Below are 17,566 nucleotides of genomic sequence, written 5' to 3' on the forward strand. Positions count from 1 at the left end.
ATGCGCTGTAAGCTTCCTCTAAAGCTAGGCTATGCGCTATTCGATTATAAGCGCAAACACAATTTTATAGTATTTAATCACGTTTATGGTGATCGATTTTTCTCTTAGAAAGATTTATTTAGCAAGTTTGTATGCACTGAATAAGAGAACTTAAACGGGTTGGGTATATAGATTCGGGTATTATTCGGGCATACAGGTCGGGTAATCGGGTTTGTATATAAAACCATACCCGGACCTGAACCCGCATAAAAATTTAAAACCATCTCTATACCCAACACTAGACCTGAATACCCACTAGCAGACCCGTTCTATAAGTGCTGGGTTTCGGATTTACCATCGGGGACCGGGTGTTTTTGCCATCCTAAACCCGCACATAACAAAATGAAAAAAAAAAAAAAAAAAACAACCCACATCAAGTTGTCTTACTCTTGCTACAAATTTCTTTATACTTTGATTTTCTTCGATTCATTCTCTTCACTCGTCGTTTTTCAGGTTCGTCTAAACCCTAGTTATCTCGTATTACCTAATCATATATAAATTTGAACCAAAGGCTAGTATGATCTGCAAGCTAGTTTACTGCTTGATCTATTGTGTATTAAAAATTCGATTTCTTCCTCAAGATACAGTTTTATTTTTCTTCAGAGTTTGTAGATCGTTAAATAAGGTGATCATTTTATTAAGATCTAACAAAATGTTGCTGACTGTGCTGATTGCTAATTAGGAGGGAAATATCCTTGTTGAACGGTACCATTGAAACCCTAAATCTAATTTACATATCTCTCTTTAAGTAAATCTAATAAAATTTTCTCATTGATGTTTGATCCTTTTACTTGAATATGACAAATCGTAGATACTTCCTGATATATTAGGTTTGTTTGGATGAAGTTTTATTCAATTTCTTATGAAACATCAGTTCGAATGTAATCCATCCATTAATTATAATTTGTAAATGCAATGAGTTTATATTAGTACAGTTTGGTTAAAATCAGTTTCAAGACAATAATGTAAATTACAGAGAACTGATCAGGCTACTTAGAGGTCTCCCAACGGTGGCTCGCCCTCACCCGCTCTGGCTAGCCCTCGTGAGGACACCATTGGCACCAACTAGCCATGGGCTAGTCCTCGCCACCCTCCATCCCTTCACACTGCTTCATGCCTTATTTTCGCGGAATTGAGGACGGAGATATATGTTTTTCTTACTTTTACTATTAGGCTATTAGCTTTGTAGGATCGATATAGGTCCACCGAGGGAGGTTCCCATAAGTTTATATACAAGCATTTGTTTCTTTCTACTTCCAATGTGGGACACACAAACCGATTAGCTCCAACAATCACCCCCTTAATCGGTTTGTTCATGCACATGTACGTATCATATAACGTGGCTTTTTATCCCCTGACCCCGTTCAAAACTATCTCTACTTTTACCGGACCCCCGACCTCCCGGGCCACGTTTACAATCATCTCGGTTTGAACACCCGCTGCCACAATGATTACACCCGTACCACCCCGCTCTCATACCATTTGTAGTATCGATTTTAGGTCGACCACCATATCCTGCATATAAGCTTAAGAGTTTCCTAATACTCTAAAACCAATTGGTGCTAGAGGGAGGTTCCCATAAGCTTATATACAAGCATTTGTTTCTTTCTACTTCCGATGTGGGACACATAAACCGATTAGCTCCAACAAGCTATAATGCTTGTAACTTTTTTAATTAAATAATACAGTGGGTCCTAATTTATTTAAGGAAGTATGTCATGGTTGGGAGTGTTTAGTCATGTGTTAGTCATGGTTAGGAAGTGCTGTTGTGGCATCTAGTTCTGCTGTTCTGGTGAGGAAGCTTGTCATGATTATGGTTAGAAGCCCTCTTAGTAATAATGTATATGGAGTTATAGTCAAAAGTTCCATAAAGAACCACTTAAAAGAATGTGAACAAAAACACTAAAAATGTGAACCTTTATGCACAAGTATAAATACTTTAAGGCTTTTTACCACTATCCTATTGTGAACAACTGTGCACAATAACACTAAAACATTAGATACATTGGAACCTTTGTGCCCAAGTTAAACACTATAACGTTTCCATTGAAAAAATGTGTTAAGGCTTGAACCTGCCTTTGATCAGAGTAACAACCCTAATTGATTAGCAATCACAAACAAGCAACCGAATAATAAACACAGAATAAAAGAACACGAGAATTATAGTGGTTCAGTTTCGATGTGAAACCTACATCCACTTTGGAACTAGTGAGTATATTATTAATTTGGAGGTGATACATTACAAGTACATATGAGGGAGTATTTATAGACAAGGATTAAGCATAACCCTAATCTATGTAAACCCTAAACCGGCCCATTTAAATTAGGGTTGACCAAACCCTAACTTAACCACCAAGTAATTCTCCTGCCGTTTAAAGAAGCCTACATACATTAACAATCTCCCACTTGGAGGCTTCGAATACCATCGATCTGCACTCTTGTACTTCTGCAATGCAAGACTTAGCTCGTCTCTTCTCTCTCTAGTTCATGCCTTCTCTTCAGTGTTCCTGAAGGCCAGTTGAAGCTATGCACAGCTTCAACTTATCCAGCGTTACTGGTTTGGTGAACATATCTGCTGGATTCTTTGAACCTGGAATGCTCTCCAGATTAAATGTTCCATTGCTTATCCGTTCTCTGATAAAGTGATACTTCATGCCAATGTGCTTCGTCTTAGCATGATAGACTGGATTCTTCGCTAATTTGACTGCGCTCTCATTATCACAATATAAGACATATTCTGTCTGTTTACTATCCAGTTCTTTCACGAATGTCTTCAACCATACTAGTTCTTTACTGGCTTCATGGTTTTAAAAAACGGTTGAGGCGTACGCCTCGAGGCGCGCCTCGGTGCGATTTTCATGTTTTGCGTTTTGAAACGGGTGCCTCACAGCTCAGAAAACACGTACGCCTCAAAATTGAGAGGCGGTACGATTTTGGAAAGAGGCGATACGATTGAAGAGGCGTGCGCCTCACAGTGTTTACCAAAAAAGTAGCGGCATAATTGTGTTTAGCAAAAAAATAGCTTTTTGTTAGTGGCTTTTTGTTATTTGTTTGGGCTAATGTGTTACTTTTTGTAAATTATTGAACTGCTTTTGCTTTTGCTTTTACTCAGAGTCATTTTTGAGTTGCCCAATTTAAATGTTTAAATCCAACATAGGATTATAAAATTGCTTCACTAAGGAGGAGGTTAGTGGCAAACATCATAAAGTTTTGTTTCATCTATGCTTTTGCTTTCTGGCTTTGGTAAATTTGGTAAATACTATTATTAATGGGTGAAAAAGTAATGAGACATGCTTAATACTAAGAGAAAACTTTTGCATTCGGGGTTTTTATCAACAAATTAAAGAAAACAAACAAAACTAAGTAAGTAGTGTAACTTTTTCTTTTTGAATGTGGAAGATCATGATGACCCGGATGATGATGATGATTATCCTTATGTTATTTGAGCTTGAATATAATCTTTGTTTTGTGTTTTTTACCAGCAGCATTTATTGATGTAATGAACTTATATTTTGAAACGGTTGAAACTTGTAATGAACTTATAATTTTCTATGTATTTTTTTTAACTCCGCCTCGAACGTACGCCTCGGTTCGCCTCGAGGCATACGCCTCGCCTCACAAAGGGAAATCGCCTCAAGGCACGTTTCCGTTTTTTAAAACCTTGACTGGCTTCAGTCAAGGCCATGTATTCTGCTTCAGTAGTAGATAGAGCCTCGCTCTTTTGAAGCCTAGACATCCAACTCACTGTCGTTCCTCCTATAGTGAATACATACCCGGTGGTGCTCTTGAAGGTATTATTGCATCTACCCAGATCTGCATCAGAATAACCCCTGAGAGTAGTATCCCTGCCCTTGAAACATAACCCAACTTTGGAAGTACCTTTTAAATACCGCAGTATCCACTTCACTGCTTCCCAATGTTCTTTCCCCGGAGCTGACATAAAGCGACTAACCATCCCAATTGCATGTGCTATATCAGGTCTTGTACACACCATAGCGTACATTAGACTACCCATGGCAGATGCATAAGGAACCTTAGCCATTTCTGCTTTTTCTACTTCAGTTTTAGGAGACTGATGTTTAGAAAGCTTTAGATGACTTCTCAACGGTGTGTTTCTTGGCTTTGTAGACTCGCCATTCATTCTGAATTTTTCAAGAACCTTGCGAATATACTTTTCTTGAGATAAAGAAACTGACCCATCTTTATTCCTGCATATACTCATACCGAGAATCTGCTTAGCTGGCCCGAGATCCTTCATTTCAAATTCTCTAGATAATTACTTCTTCAAATTGCGTATTTCAACCATATTAGAACCTGCAATTAACATATCATCGACATAAAGAAGCAATATAATATAGGAGCTCTTGAATTTCTTCAAATAACAACAATGGTCTGTAGAACTTCTCACGAATCTCGTCTTCTCCATGAAATTATCAAATTTCAAGTACCACTGTCTGGGAGCTTGTTTCAAACCATACAAGCTTCTCTTTAGATTACACACAAGATTCTCCTTTCCTTTGACACAAAACCCCTCTGGTTGAGATATGTAAATGTCTTCTTCAATGTCGCCATGCAGAAAGGCTGTTTTAACATCCAACTGTTCTAAGTGTAACTTCTCGGTTGCCACCATACTTAGAACTAATCTGATAGTCGTCATCTTCACTACTGGAGAAAAGATTTCAGCATAGTCGACTCCTTTCTTTTGTTGAAATCCTTTGACAACTAATCTTGCTTTGTATCGTTTAGAACCATCCCCTTCATCCTTGACTCTGAAAACCCATTTATTCTGTAAGACCCTTATTCTTGGTGGTAACTTGGTTAACCTCCAAGTTTGATTTTTCAATAAAGATTCCATCTCGCTTTTCATAGCCTGCTCCCACTAGAACGAATCTTTCACCTTCATTGCCTCAGAATAACTTTCTGGTTCCCCATTTTCTGTCAAAAGAAGATAGTTGACTGTTGGACTAAACCTATCTGGCTGTCTTGTGACTCGTGTAGATCTCCTGACCCAATTGGACTGGTCAGATTGTGGTGGGGGCTGCTCATCATCAGAATCTGAGCTCCCACTTTCCGAAGTCTGCTCGTGATCAGATTCCGAGCTTTCACTGTTAGGAACTCCCACTGGAACTTCAGTTTCAAACTCTGGAGTTTCCCTTTCATCCTCTCTTGTTGTCTCTGTGTCAACCTCAAATTCAACTGATTCTTTTTCTTTTGGTGTTGAGTTGAAATCCTTGTACAATTCTGCTTCATTGAAGGTGGCATGTTTACTTCTGATAACATGTTTTCCCTTGTTATCCCATAACCTGTAACTCATGTCATCTCCCCCATAACCAATGAACACGTACTTCTTTGCTTTTGCATCAAGTTTGTCACCATCTTTATTAATATCATATGCACTGCACCTAAAGATTTTTAGATGCTCATAACTGATTGCTTTACCTCTCCATTCTTCTTCGGGTATTTTGAAATCAAGCGGAGCTGATGGAGAACGGTTGATCAAATAAGCGGCAGTGCTTACTGCATCAGCCCATAGAGTCTTTGGTAGCCCACAATTAAGTCTCATGCTACGTGCTCTCTCATTTAAAGTACGGTTCATTCTTTCTGCAACTCCGTTTTGTTGTGGAGTACCTGGAACCGTCTTGATCATCCGAATGCCATGATCAGCACAATAGTTAACGAATTCGGTGCTGATGTATTCTCCTCCATTATCCGACTTCAAGCATTTTTCCTTTAAATCACAAGATAATTCAACAGCAGATTTCCGTTTCTTAAAAGCTTCAAATACATCAGATTTATTTTTAAGAAAGTAAACCCATACCTTGCTTGTTGAATCGTCAATGAAAGTAACATAATAGCGTGCTCCTCCCAATGAAGAAACAGGAGTAGGCCCGAACACATCCGTGTGTACTAGCTCCAACTTCTGAGCCTTTAATGTTCTGCCTGCTTTTGCAAAGGTGACCTTCTTCTTCTTTCCTAAAAATAATGACTCACAAAAGTCCGATTCAACTCTCTTCAAACCAGGAATTTTACCATTTGACACTAGCATTTTCATTCCTTTGTCACTCATGTGACCTAAACGTTGGTGCCACTGACTGGTTAAGCTACGATCATTGGAAACTGCATTTACTTCATTAGCTGGAACTTCTACCATATAAAGAGTGCCTCTCTTCTTACCCTTGGCTATTACTAAGTTCCTCTTTATTACTTTCCACTGACCTTCACCAAATAGCACACTGTATCCTTGATCATCAAGGTGTCCAACAGAGATTAGTTTCTTCTTTAGGCCAGGAATAACTCGGACATTTTCCAAGATCCAATTAGTGCCCAAAGAGGTCTTCAGCTCTAAATCTCCAATCCCTGTAATATCAAGACAATGATCATTAGCCAAACGAACTTTACCAAGATGACCTGTTCGTAGATTCTTCATCATATGTGGACTTGGAGTAGCATGAAATGATGCTCCTGAATCCATAACCCACGCATCAATTGTATTCTCAATGCAGCAAACAAGGACGTTATCATAATCATCTGTTGCAACTGCAACATTAACTTCCTTTGGCTTTGATGATGTTACTGGCTTAGTGCACTGGTTTCGGAAGTGCCCAGTCTCCTGACAATTCCAACATTTAATATCATTTCTTGTTCTCGACACACTCCTTCTTCTTGACTTTGACCTGCCCCTGATGTTACTTCTGCCTTTTCTCCTACCCCTCTCTTCTGTGCTCAACAAGTTTCCTGATGGTTCTCCTGAGCTCTTTCTTCTTATATCTTCTCCAAGAATAAAATCACAAATGCCCTCAAACTTGAGCTTTGAGGACTCTGTGGATCCACTGATAGCTGTGACTGAACCTGACCAGCTTTCAGGTAACGAAGATAATAATAGATAATAATAGAAGAGCTTTGACTTCGTCATCGAACTTGATATCAACTGACAGTAACCGAGAGATAATATTGTTGAAGTTATTAACATGATTTGTTACTAAAGCACCTTCTTTCAACCTGGTGTTTACCAACTGTCTGATCAAAAACACCTTGTTAGAAGCAGACGGCTTCTCATACATATTTGCTAAGGTCTTCATCAAACCATGTGTCGTGGTTTCGTTCACAATGTTAAAGGCAACACTTTTTGTCAACGTGAGTCTGACAACTGCTAGGGCTTTCCTGTCAAGTATTTTCCACTCGTCGTCTTTCATACTTTTTGGTTTATTCTCACTCAAAGCATCTATCAGATCCTTCTGACATAAAAAGTCTTCAACCTGCATCTTCCACCATCCAAAATCTTGCCCATCAAACTTATCGATTTTAATCCTTCCTTCTTCTGCCATTGTAAAGGCTTTCTGATCTTAATTTTAAGAGCAGCAGGAGTTAGTGACGGCTAGGGTTTGACCTGCAAACAGCTGTGATTTGACAGCAGCAGTGGCTTCTATCTGTCGCGATCTGCTGTGAAGAAGGTGACGGCTGCACCTTATGTAACAGCACCGGCAAACCTGTGATTAACTTAATCGAACAGCAACAAAAAAACAGCAGCAATAAGTGGTCTGTAACAGCTGCAGATCTGATCTGATCTGTAGCAGCAGCAGCAGATCTGATCTGATCTTGTTATTTGCAATCGGCTAGGGTTTAGAACCTGAGCTCTAGATACCAGTTGTTAAGGCTTGAACCTGCCTTTGATCAGAGTAACAACCCTAATTGATTAGCAATCACAAACAAGCAACCGAATAATAAACACAGAATAAAAGAACACGAGAATTATAGTGGTTCAGTTTCGATGTGAAACCTACATCCACTTTGGAACTAGAGAGTATATTATTAATTTGGAGGTGATACATTACAAGTACATATGAGGGAGTATTTATAGACAAGGATTAAGCATAACCCTAATCTATGTAAACCCTAAACCGGCCCATTTAAATTAGGGTTGGCCAAACCCTAACTTAACCACCAAGTAATTCCCCTGCCGTTTAAAGAAGCCTACATACATTAACAAAATGAACGCATGGTGCACATTAGTTAGTTTTGTAAGTTCTATATCTTTTTTGGTTCTGTATTGAACTAGGGATGGCAATGGATCGGATATGGATCAGGTGAGGCCATATCCATATCCATTTAGTTTTTGTTCATCCATATCCATATTCATATTCATATCCATTTAAATTTAGTTCATCCATCTGTATCCACATCCATTGAATTAAGCGGGTTAATGGATATTCATTGGATATTTAAGAAATGTTATAATATTTTCCTATATGCAATGAAAACGAAAACGTAATATAACAAAAATTAATATAATATGATATTAAAAAATCATTTCATCACAATGCGTAATCTTTTATCGAAAAGTGAACACAATTTGTTAAAATTACTATTAAACATAGATGACGACAAATTTAATTGGTAATCGGTATGTTTGTTAAGATAGATATACACGTTTTATTGTGAGTATTCTTAGTAAATTCATTATATGGCTGCAAACAACATATATGTGTAATGGTAAATGCATTTGTAATAGTTATTGTACATGCATATATCTATGTTTATGTATTTGTATATGCATTTCAGGTGTAAATGGATATATCCGTGGGTGAAATTTTTCATCCGTATCTATATCCATATCCATTTTGGTTAATCCATATGCGTATCCATATCCATTTAAAATCATCCATACCCGCTTTAAGCGGATCGGATCGGATCGGATGGATGTCCATCGGATCGGATGCCCATTTCCATCCCTATATTGAACCTCCCCTGTAGTAATATCTTCCTATATGAGATAGTACTGGTTGTTCTGAAACCAGGTACCTCCAGCGAGTACCATTTGCATATAATAATTGCTTATTTTGCAGCTTTGAACTTGGTATATGTGATGTTACACTATTGAAGCGCTTGCTCCATATATACGTTATTATATATCATATATGCTGCGTTATAGTGGAGTTTCAATGGTGTTCCGGGCAAGGAAAGACTACATTGGCGATCTTTTTTGGTAAAACTTGGAGCAGATTATCTTAAAGGTGTCAAGAATGAAGAACTTCTTGTCGCATGCCACAAGTATGATACTATTATTTGCTTCCCTTTAACATTGATGTGAACTTTTTCTCTCAATTTAATCATGCTTGCAAAGTTGTTCAAATACTCATGTATTGCATGAATTAAAGGTTGCACAAGAGTTTGTTTTACATTGTTGTGGTCTTAGTAGTTAGTTTTGTACTACAATATGACCATGCTTATTGCATGATATGGTTGTTAGGCTGTTAGCTTTTCATGATTAGGAATATTTCTATTTTGAATTATTTATGAAGTTGCTTTTTTTACTTTTCATAATATTCTAGACCGAAATGTTTATCCATCTCAGTGGGTGTTTCTTATAAATACTTTTCTTTCATCTTCAATCACAATAGGAAGTTGACTAGAAATTGATTAAAAACATTTTAGGTGTTGTAATTGTAATCAAACCTTTAATTCTTTTGGTATGTTTTTGATATACTGAAATGATATTTACATTAGAGGAATTGTTTTTTTATTGACTGTAAACACTCACTCATTCATACCAACATACACTCAAAGATAAGTTTTCTCAGATATGAATTGAACGAGAACACGCCTTTTTAACGGATCTCAGTTTATCCTATCAAGTTTTTTCATTACATAAGGTTTCACCATAGATGTTCTGCATACAGTAGATACACACAACTTATGAACTTACTGAATTCTTCATTATCATATATTGTATTTTATTTTTTGTCATTGCCTTTTCAGGTCTGTATATATAGTTTACACTGTGCTGGGACACGTCAGCATCTATCTTGTTGGAAAAGATGAGTATGATGAGCTTGCTTGTAAGCCTCTCCTAGTTTCTCTAACACCAACAATTTTTCTGCTTGTCTCAATTAAATTGTATTGCTTCTTTTTTAAAAGGGTCCGCTTTGATATTATCTATCTGCTCATTATTTTTATAACAAATACCTAATGATATCAAGTCGGGTCCTCAAAATCTTCCCTTTTTATGAGTGTTAAAGTGTGTTTTAGATAACCATAAAAACTTAAAAGTAGTAGCGAATTTTGCAACTTTGCTTAAATGTAGCCAGCATTTTTCTCCATTATATATCTTTGATTTTCTAGTTGTTATAATTACTTTCTCTTTTCGTGAAGTATCGGAAGCAATTTTTGTTGTTACCTCGGCCATAAAGGATGTTTGCGGGAAGCCCCCAACAGAACGACTCTTTTTGGACAAGTAAGGCATGATATGTTTGTGTCTTGATGACATAGTGTGGAAGGTGAGCTCTACTCCTTTTAGTCTGAATTATTTGATCTAATCCAATTTGTGTATGATAACCTAATCAAGAAACCTTGGAGTGTTAACATATTTGGTGCCCTGTATTAGAGGGTAATATTTGACCGGCCTCTATATAGTTCTCAAACCCCCTTCGGTCCATAACATATACAACTCTCTAATATGCATATACAGGTCAATATAATAAGTGTTTGCGTATAGGTTAAATAATCAAAAGTCATGTCAATATAATACTCCCTCCGTCCCAAATCTATTGTCTCTAGACAAAAAACACATAGTTTAAGAAAAAGTGACTGACACATGTACTTTTTGTTCACTTTCCAGTCTTACCCTTTACTTTTTACCCATCTTTTTTGTCTTATATGTATAGGGGCATAAAAGAACTTTATCATATTATTCTTTTCCATTTATGGAAGTGGACAATTAATTTGGGACGTCCCAAAAAGGAATACTGGACTATATAATTGGGACGGAGGGAGTAAGTGTTAAGCATCTATACTGTGAGATGTGTGAAGGATATCAAAAACAAAGAAGATTTCGGTTGCAGCTTTAAGTCACGACGCGCCTCCTCCAGCCACGACGTGGCTTAAAACTTGGAATTTTCTGTTTCAAGATCATGCTTTAAGCCACGACGCGACTCCTCTATCCACGATGTGGCTTAAGCCTATCCGGGAGCCTGACGAGGAAAAACACGTTTTCTTGCTCTTTAAGTTGTTTCCTTATTTAGATTTGCCTATATAAACACCCTATTGTAACCCTAACATATGTGCACGAAATTAATAGTGAAAAATCTATAGTTTATGGCCGTGGACTAAACCCTTCTCCGTGTTTTGGAGTTGGGATATAACCACGTTAAATCTTGTGTCGTTTATTTATCGTTTTATGCTTTTAGATTATTCGTTTGTCGTTCGTGGGTTGTTTGTGATTGATGATACCACTATCACATATTCTTGTTTGCGTCCTAAATCCTTACACGTGGTATCAGAGGCTAATGTTTTGACTTTGGGAGCGATGGCGAATTTGAAAGCAAGTTTCTTCGATATGGTTGATGATTCGGTTTTTTCATCAAAGTTAGATCAAACGACGAGCTAGGGATTTGTTTTGCAACATGTACCGAGGCCGGGTGACTTAGTTGGTCGCGATGAACTCATGGATATGTCTATGTATCCGGGAGAGTTTATCACACAAGATTCGGGTATCGGTTCTTGGAAGTTATTTTGTAATCGGGACGCTGATTGCATTATGATGGTGATTTTTTCGCGAAGCGTTACGGAGTCAGAGGTCGGGTCGATGGGTTCGTTGCGGAGATATTTTTTGGGAGGTCCGGGTTTCAGATCTGAGTTCTCGTTCTTCGCGCACCCGTGCGAAAGAATGATCGAACCATCAATTCGAAGTTTCAGCAGCTGCTGTAGTAGAAAATTTTTAGCGGGTTCGTTAACTGTTGGATCGACTTGATTATTTGTGTGTTGATAGTAGACGTACTGATCTACACGTGGTAAAAATTTGAGGCTGATCTGACCGTTGGATCTTGAGATATGATTTTTTCGAATCTGGGAAGTTTTCAGGATGAAGTTTTTCGGATTTGATGACGCGAGTGCGAGATGGTTTTGTCTCGGAAACTTCAAGCGAAACAAGATATGTTTTCAGAGATGTGGGTTTGTTATGGAAGCTTAGGAGGTTGATTTTTCTCTCGGTTTAGAGCGGTTGTTGTAACGAACAAGATACATCGGGTTGAAAGTCGATAGTGGGAGTTATCGGGGAAGTTTGGTGATTGCGGGGTTTGGAAACGGGATGACCAATGGAGTTTGTTCAATATTCTAGGGTTTATGGAATATGCGGGCGGATTAGAGTTCCTTATCACTAAGGAAAGTGGTTGTCGAAGGGAGTCAGATAGAACACGTTCGACGGTTGCTCAGGCTTGGTTGATGTTTCAACAAAGGGAGCGGTTCTTCTTCGAGGGTGATCAATTAGGATTCTTTAGGTGATGGAAGAGGGGTGGATAATCGTGTAAGTCCCGGAACTTGAGCTTTCTAAGATCGTTGAGGGTGTCGGGAACTTGGTATGAGTTTGGTAACCGACAGAAGTTATCGAGCTAGTGGGAGTTAGTCGACTAGTGGAGTTGTGGAGATGATTATGCGACGGTGTCTCCAATGTTCTTAAGATTAGTGTGATGATTCTGGGTAACACTATGGCTTCAAGTACTTGTTTTACTCTCCGATGGCATAGAAATTTGTGACTGACTGGTGGTACGAACTAAGTTTCTTCTCGAGTAGCCGCGGTTTTATTTCTTACTCGTACAGTGAGAGCGTGTTTGGGATGAGAAGATGAGTTTCTGAAATTCATAGCTATGGGGAGGTCAGTGAACCAGCGAAGAAAACGGGAAGTTAAAAAGTTAGTAGATTTCGAGGTTGTGACTGCGTTCTCACTGGAGCCTTAATGAAGAGTCTACGAGGGCGTCTATTAGATTTTCTGATTGTTGTGAATGAAAATCATAGATAGACGGAAAATCCTGTACGAGGGTGATCATTGACATGTGTGTTCGGGATTGGACATGTCTAGAGTGATTGGTGAGGCAGTATAGTCTCATGAAGAACCCTATAATTGAAGAGTTGCATACTTTAATTGGTCTTCTGGTGTAAGAAGATGATCTTCATTTTAGAAGATGGTAGCGATAGAAATCGAGATGGCCCAAGCTAGTAACTATGAGATTGGAATATCACTCAGCGGTGTTTTTGGTGTCGAAAGACTTCACTTGCTCGTAGGCTAACGAGTGAAGTGCGGCGTGACTCGGGAGTCTCATCCGGCGGTGTTAAAAGGAGTTGGTAATCGGCTAGTCTAGAGTTATTGTGGGTTTGTTTAAACATAGTGATGGGTTGGCAAAGGTTGTGTTTAGACCATCCTTCAAGTGGGAGATTGTTTTTTTGGTTAACGAGGGAACCCGCCCCGCAACACCCACATTGGAGCCCTACGGACCGGTAAACCCTCGGGTACCCGAGCCCCCAGGCTTACCCGGATCCCAGATGAAGCATCCTCAGGTAGCTCTCTTTTTGAACGAAATGGCTTCGCCAAGATTCGAACCCGGGTGGCTCCCCTCACAGGAAGTCCTGGTGGCCATCCAAATGGGAGATTGTTGGATGTGTGAAGGATGACAAAAAACAAAGAAGATTTCGGTTGCAGCTTTAAGCCAAGACGCAGCTCCTCCAGCCACGACGTGGCTTAACACTTGGAATTTTCTATTTCGAGATCATGCTTTAAGCCACGACGCGGCTTAAGCCTATCCAGGAGCCTGACGAGGAAAAACACGTTTTCTTGCTCTTTAATTTGTTTCCTTGTTTAGATTTGACTATATAAACACCCTATTGTAACCCTAACATATGTTCACGAAATTAATAGTGAAAAATCTCTGGTTTGCGCCCGTGGACTAAACCCTTCTCCGTGTTTTGGAGTTGAGATATACCAACGTTAAATCCTGTGTCGTTTATTTATCGCTTTATGCTTTTAGATTATTCATTTGTTGTTCGTGAGTTGTTTGTGATTGACGATACCATAATCACACGTTCTTTTTTGAGTCCTAAATCCTTACAAATACTTCTACCGTTATCAAACTTGTTCCCTCATTTCATCTTCCATTACTATCATGGTCTCATTTTCTCTTAATTTATATGGATAGTGATGTGAGAAAAACTATATAATAATGAAAGATGAAAAAAGTGGGCAAAACAAAAAGATAAAAAAAAAAAAAAAAAAAAAAATCTTATTAAAACACTCCCTATATAGACTTGAGGACCAAGACCAACACATATGGAGACTCCAGGACGGACACACATGCATGACCCTATCCTGTGGCAATTTGAACTTCAACTTCTTGTGCAAACTGATATATGCAAATCAGATTATTAACGAATTGGATCTTAAGCTTTTTGTGCAATTGGATCTTCAACTCCTTGTGCAATTGGATCTTCAGCTTCTTGCGGTAAATAATTGTGTTACATTAATGCGTTCCTATCACTAATAAATACCCATATAACATGAAACAATATAAAAACAATCAGATTATTAACGAATGAATGATTAGCAACAAAACACATGACCATTGAATTCCACCATCTAACCTTTTAATTGTCCCGAAATCAATCATAATCAAGGATTTCACCTTATGGATGGGATATAGACGGTAATTAGGTTTGCCGGTAATTAGGTTTGCCAGTAATCTCATTTTCCAGCAAGATTGGGTACTCAAACTTCGACAGCAAAGCAACAAGATCAATATCCACAAATTCACCACCGATAAGCACCAACGATTGTAGATCCTATAAAGAAGTTAGAGTAGTTTCTCTATTTTGTTTCCTCATCACCGAGGTTCTAAGATTCCGATGTTGGATTTCGTTAATTAAAGACGAAGTATATCATCATTAATTAAAAACGAAGTCCTTCATCGTTAATTAAAGACGAAGCCCTTCATCGTTAATTAAAGACAAAGTCCATCATCAGAATCTTTGAGCTTAGTTGATGAGGAAAGAAACAGAGAAACTGCTCAAACTTCTTTTATAGGATCTACAATTGTTGTTGTTTACCAACAATAAGATTGGTGAATTTGTGGATATTGATCCTCTTGTTTCGCTGTCGAAGCTTGAGTACTTTAGAAAATGAGATTAGGCAAACCTAATTACCATTTGTATTTCATCCATAAGGTGAAATCCTTGATTGTGCATGATTTCAAGACTATTAATAGTAGGTTAGATGATGGATTTCAATGGTCATGTATTTTGTTTGTAATCATTCATTTGTTAATAATCTAATAGATTTATATTGTTGTATGGGTATCTTTTGGTGATAGGAACGTATTGAAGGAATACAACTATTTGCTCCACGAGAAGCTAAAGATCAAATTGCACAAGAAGATCCAATTGCAGCTCTTTACTTATATGTGCCCGATTTGCATACATTAGTTTGCACAAGAAGCCGAAGATCCAATTGCCGCAGGATAGGGCGTGCCTATGGATCCGTCCTTGAGTCTTCATCTCGAGTGGTTCAATAAGACATTTTTTATCACTTATACGAGTGAATCTTCTCACTTATAGGAACTTCTACAAGTCGATTTCTTTCAGTGACACTATTAAATTGCTTGGCTCTATGCTTTTTAAACCTGTTGATTTCTTACTTCATTAAGTAGCCGCAAACGACCTAAGATAACCCCTAGAATGATAATAAGTTGTCTAGGCCCTCCCACATCTTGCGTTTGCCTTCGTCCCCGTGCAGTCCTATACACCAACAATGTCAATTTTGTTATTTTAGCAGCCCTAATAGAAATCATCAATAATAGTTCGATTAACGTTAAATATTCTTGAGTCCCATATGAAAATCATTCAACCCGATCTCCCTCGAAGCTCCTTTTGACAGAAAAGTCCATTAACTTCTGTTCTTTAAATATTTTGTTTTAGTATGTTAATAACATAGTGAGTTTATCATCAATATTTCTTATTTACTAGAAACAACACATTGTCACAAATTAGGTACTGCAACTCATACAACCTTCATTACATGGGCAATACAACTAGTATAAGCGTAAACGTTTATATGGAAACCACAACGAAGTGTATACACTAGAAAATGAGTAATTGGAAAACTGATTTTCTAACTTGGATGACACATTCACTCTTTTTGCTCTTTATTACTATATATGCATCCTACACTTTACCATTTGTTCAGCATGAACTGCAATGTACCCCAACTAACTAATATAAGAGATGTATGGAATCAAATTTGAAGAAATGTCTTGCTCCACCGGAACTTATCATACCATTGGAAGAACTTACCATTGATGACCAACTCCACTTCGTGGAAGAACCTGTCGAAATTATGGACCGTGAGGTCAAAACCTTCAAACGCAATAAGATTCCAATTGTCCGAGTTCGATGGAATGCCAAGCGTGGACCTGAGTTCACCTGGGAACGAGAGGATCAAATGATGCAGAAGTATCCTCACCTTTTCCCGACTCCAACACCTGCCTCAGCTTAAATTTCGGGATGAAATTTCCAATAATAGGTGGGTAATGTAACGACCCGATTTTTTCGACTTGCTTTTGTGCCTTGTATTTTAGCGAAACTGCGTTTTTTGTGCGTACTGCGTTACTTTATTACTCCGGAACCCTGGCACACGTGTTTTATATTCATATATACTTAAAAACATGCCTTGGTGTATGTGGAATGCTTAACTTGTCCATTGGATGCTTTATAACCGTTAGTGTTACTTGCCGTTACGAATAAACCGCGGACTGCGCGCACGTTTGACTTTTGTCGGAACCGGAACTTTTGGACTGCGAAATATTAATTATTATTTTATAATAATAATTACCTGGGCCGTTGGATGCTTAATTTTGTTTATTTAATTGCTAAAGCCCAATAGTTAGTCTTATTGGACTTTCTACCTTGTTGGGCTCAAGCCCACCCTACACTAGCTAGTGACCCAATTAATTAGCCCAAGTATTATTACTAGTGGTCCATAATAATAAATAAATAATAAATAAATAATAAATAAATTAATTAATGAGTCATACTAGCATAATGGATAAGGTTTATCTAAATGTTACATAAGATTCTAGCAAAAGGACACACTTTAGACACCATTAGCCAAAAAACAAGTTTTTGTCTCCCCCTCCCCCCTCTAATGCCGTCCACCACCACCACCATGGTCTTGGCCACCTCATCAATCCATGTGATCTTCATTTGCCTATAAATACTAGCCTTTAGTCCCTCATTCCAACACTTGATCATTTTGGCTTTTCACACACTTATTCTTTCTTTCTTTCCTAGCTTGTAAGTTTTTCTTTTCCTTCCTCTTTTCTTCTTAAATTCGTGTACATCATCATCATTATGTGGAAGATCAAGTTCCTTCTAGCTTTGATCTTACTTATATCTTGTTGATTCAAGCATGAATCTTTCAAGAACATGGAAGATTCAAGCTTTTTAGCTTGAATCTTCATATCTTTTGTAGATCTACTTCTTTTATACTTTAATCTTTTTATTTTATGATAAAGATTCAAACTTTTGTTTGTAATCTTCATGCATCTTCAAGATCCAAGCTTTATGCTTCAAGATCTTCAAGAACAAACAAGATGCAAGCTTTCTAGCTTGGATCTTCATATCTTTTTGTTAGATCTAAGTTCTTTTTGCTTTGATCATGTTGTTTTGTGAAAAAGATTCAAACTTGTGTTTGTTATCTTCATATATCTTAAAG

The 17,566-nt window shown here is 37.9% G+C and overlaps 1 long non-coding RNA gene across 1 annotated transcript; it reads left to right on the forward strand.

The window, feature by feature from the left end:
- Nucleotides 1-449: 449 nt before the first annotated feature.
- On the forward strand, nt 450-9,233 carry LOC139873543 (uncharacterized). Its single transcript, XR_011767375.1, has 3 exons — nt 450-492; nt 643-744; nt 8,883-9,233. It is a non-coding gene; the product is annotated as an uncharacterized lncRNA (long non-coding RNA).
- The last annotated feature ends 8,333 nt before the right edge of the window (nt 9,234-17,566 follow it).

This window comes from Rutidosis leptorrhynchoides, chromosome 10, assembly GCF_046630445.1.
Source record: "Rutidosis leptorrhynchoides isolate AG116_Rl617_1_P2 chromosome 10, CSIRO_AGI_Rlap_v1, whole genome shotgun sequence".
Classification (NCBI taxonomy): Eukaryota; Viridiplantae; Streptophyta; class Magnoliopsida; order Asterales; family Asteraceae; genus Rutidosis; species Rutidosis leptorrhynchoides.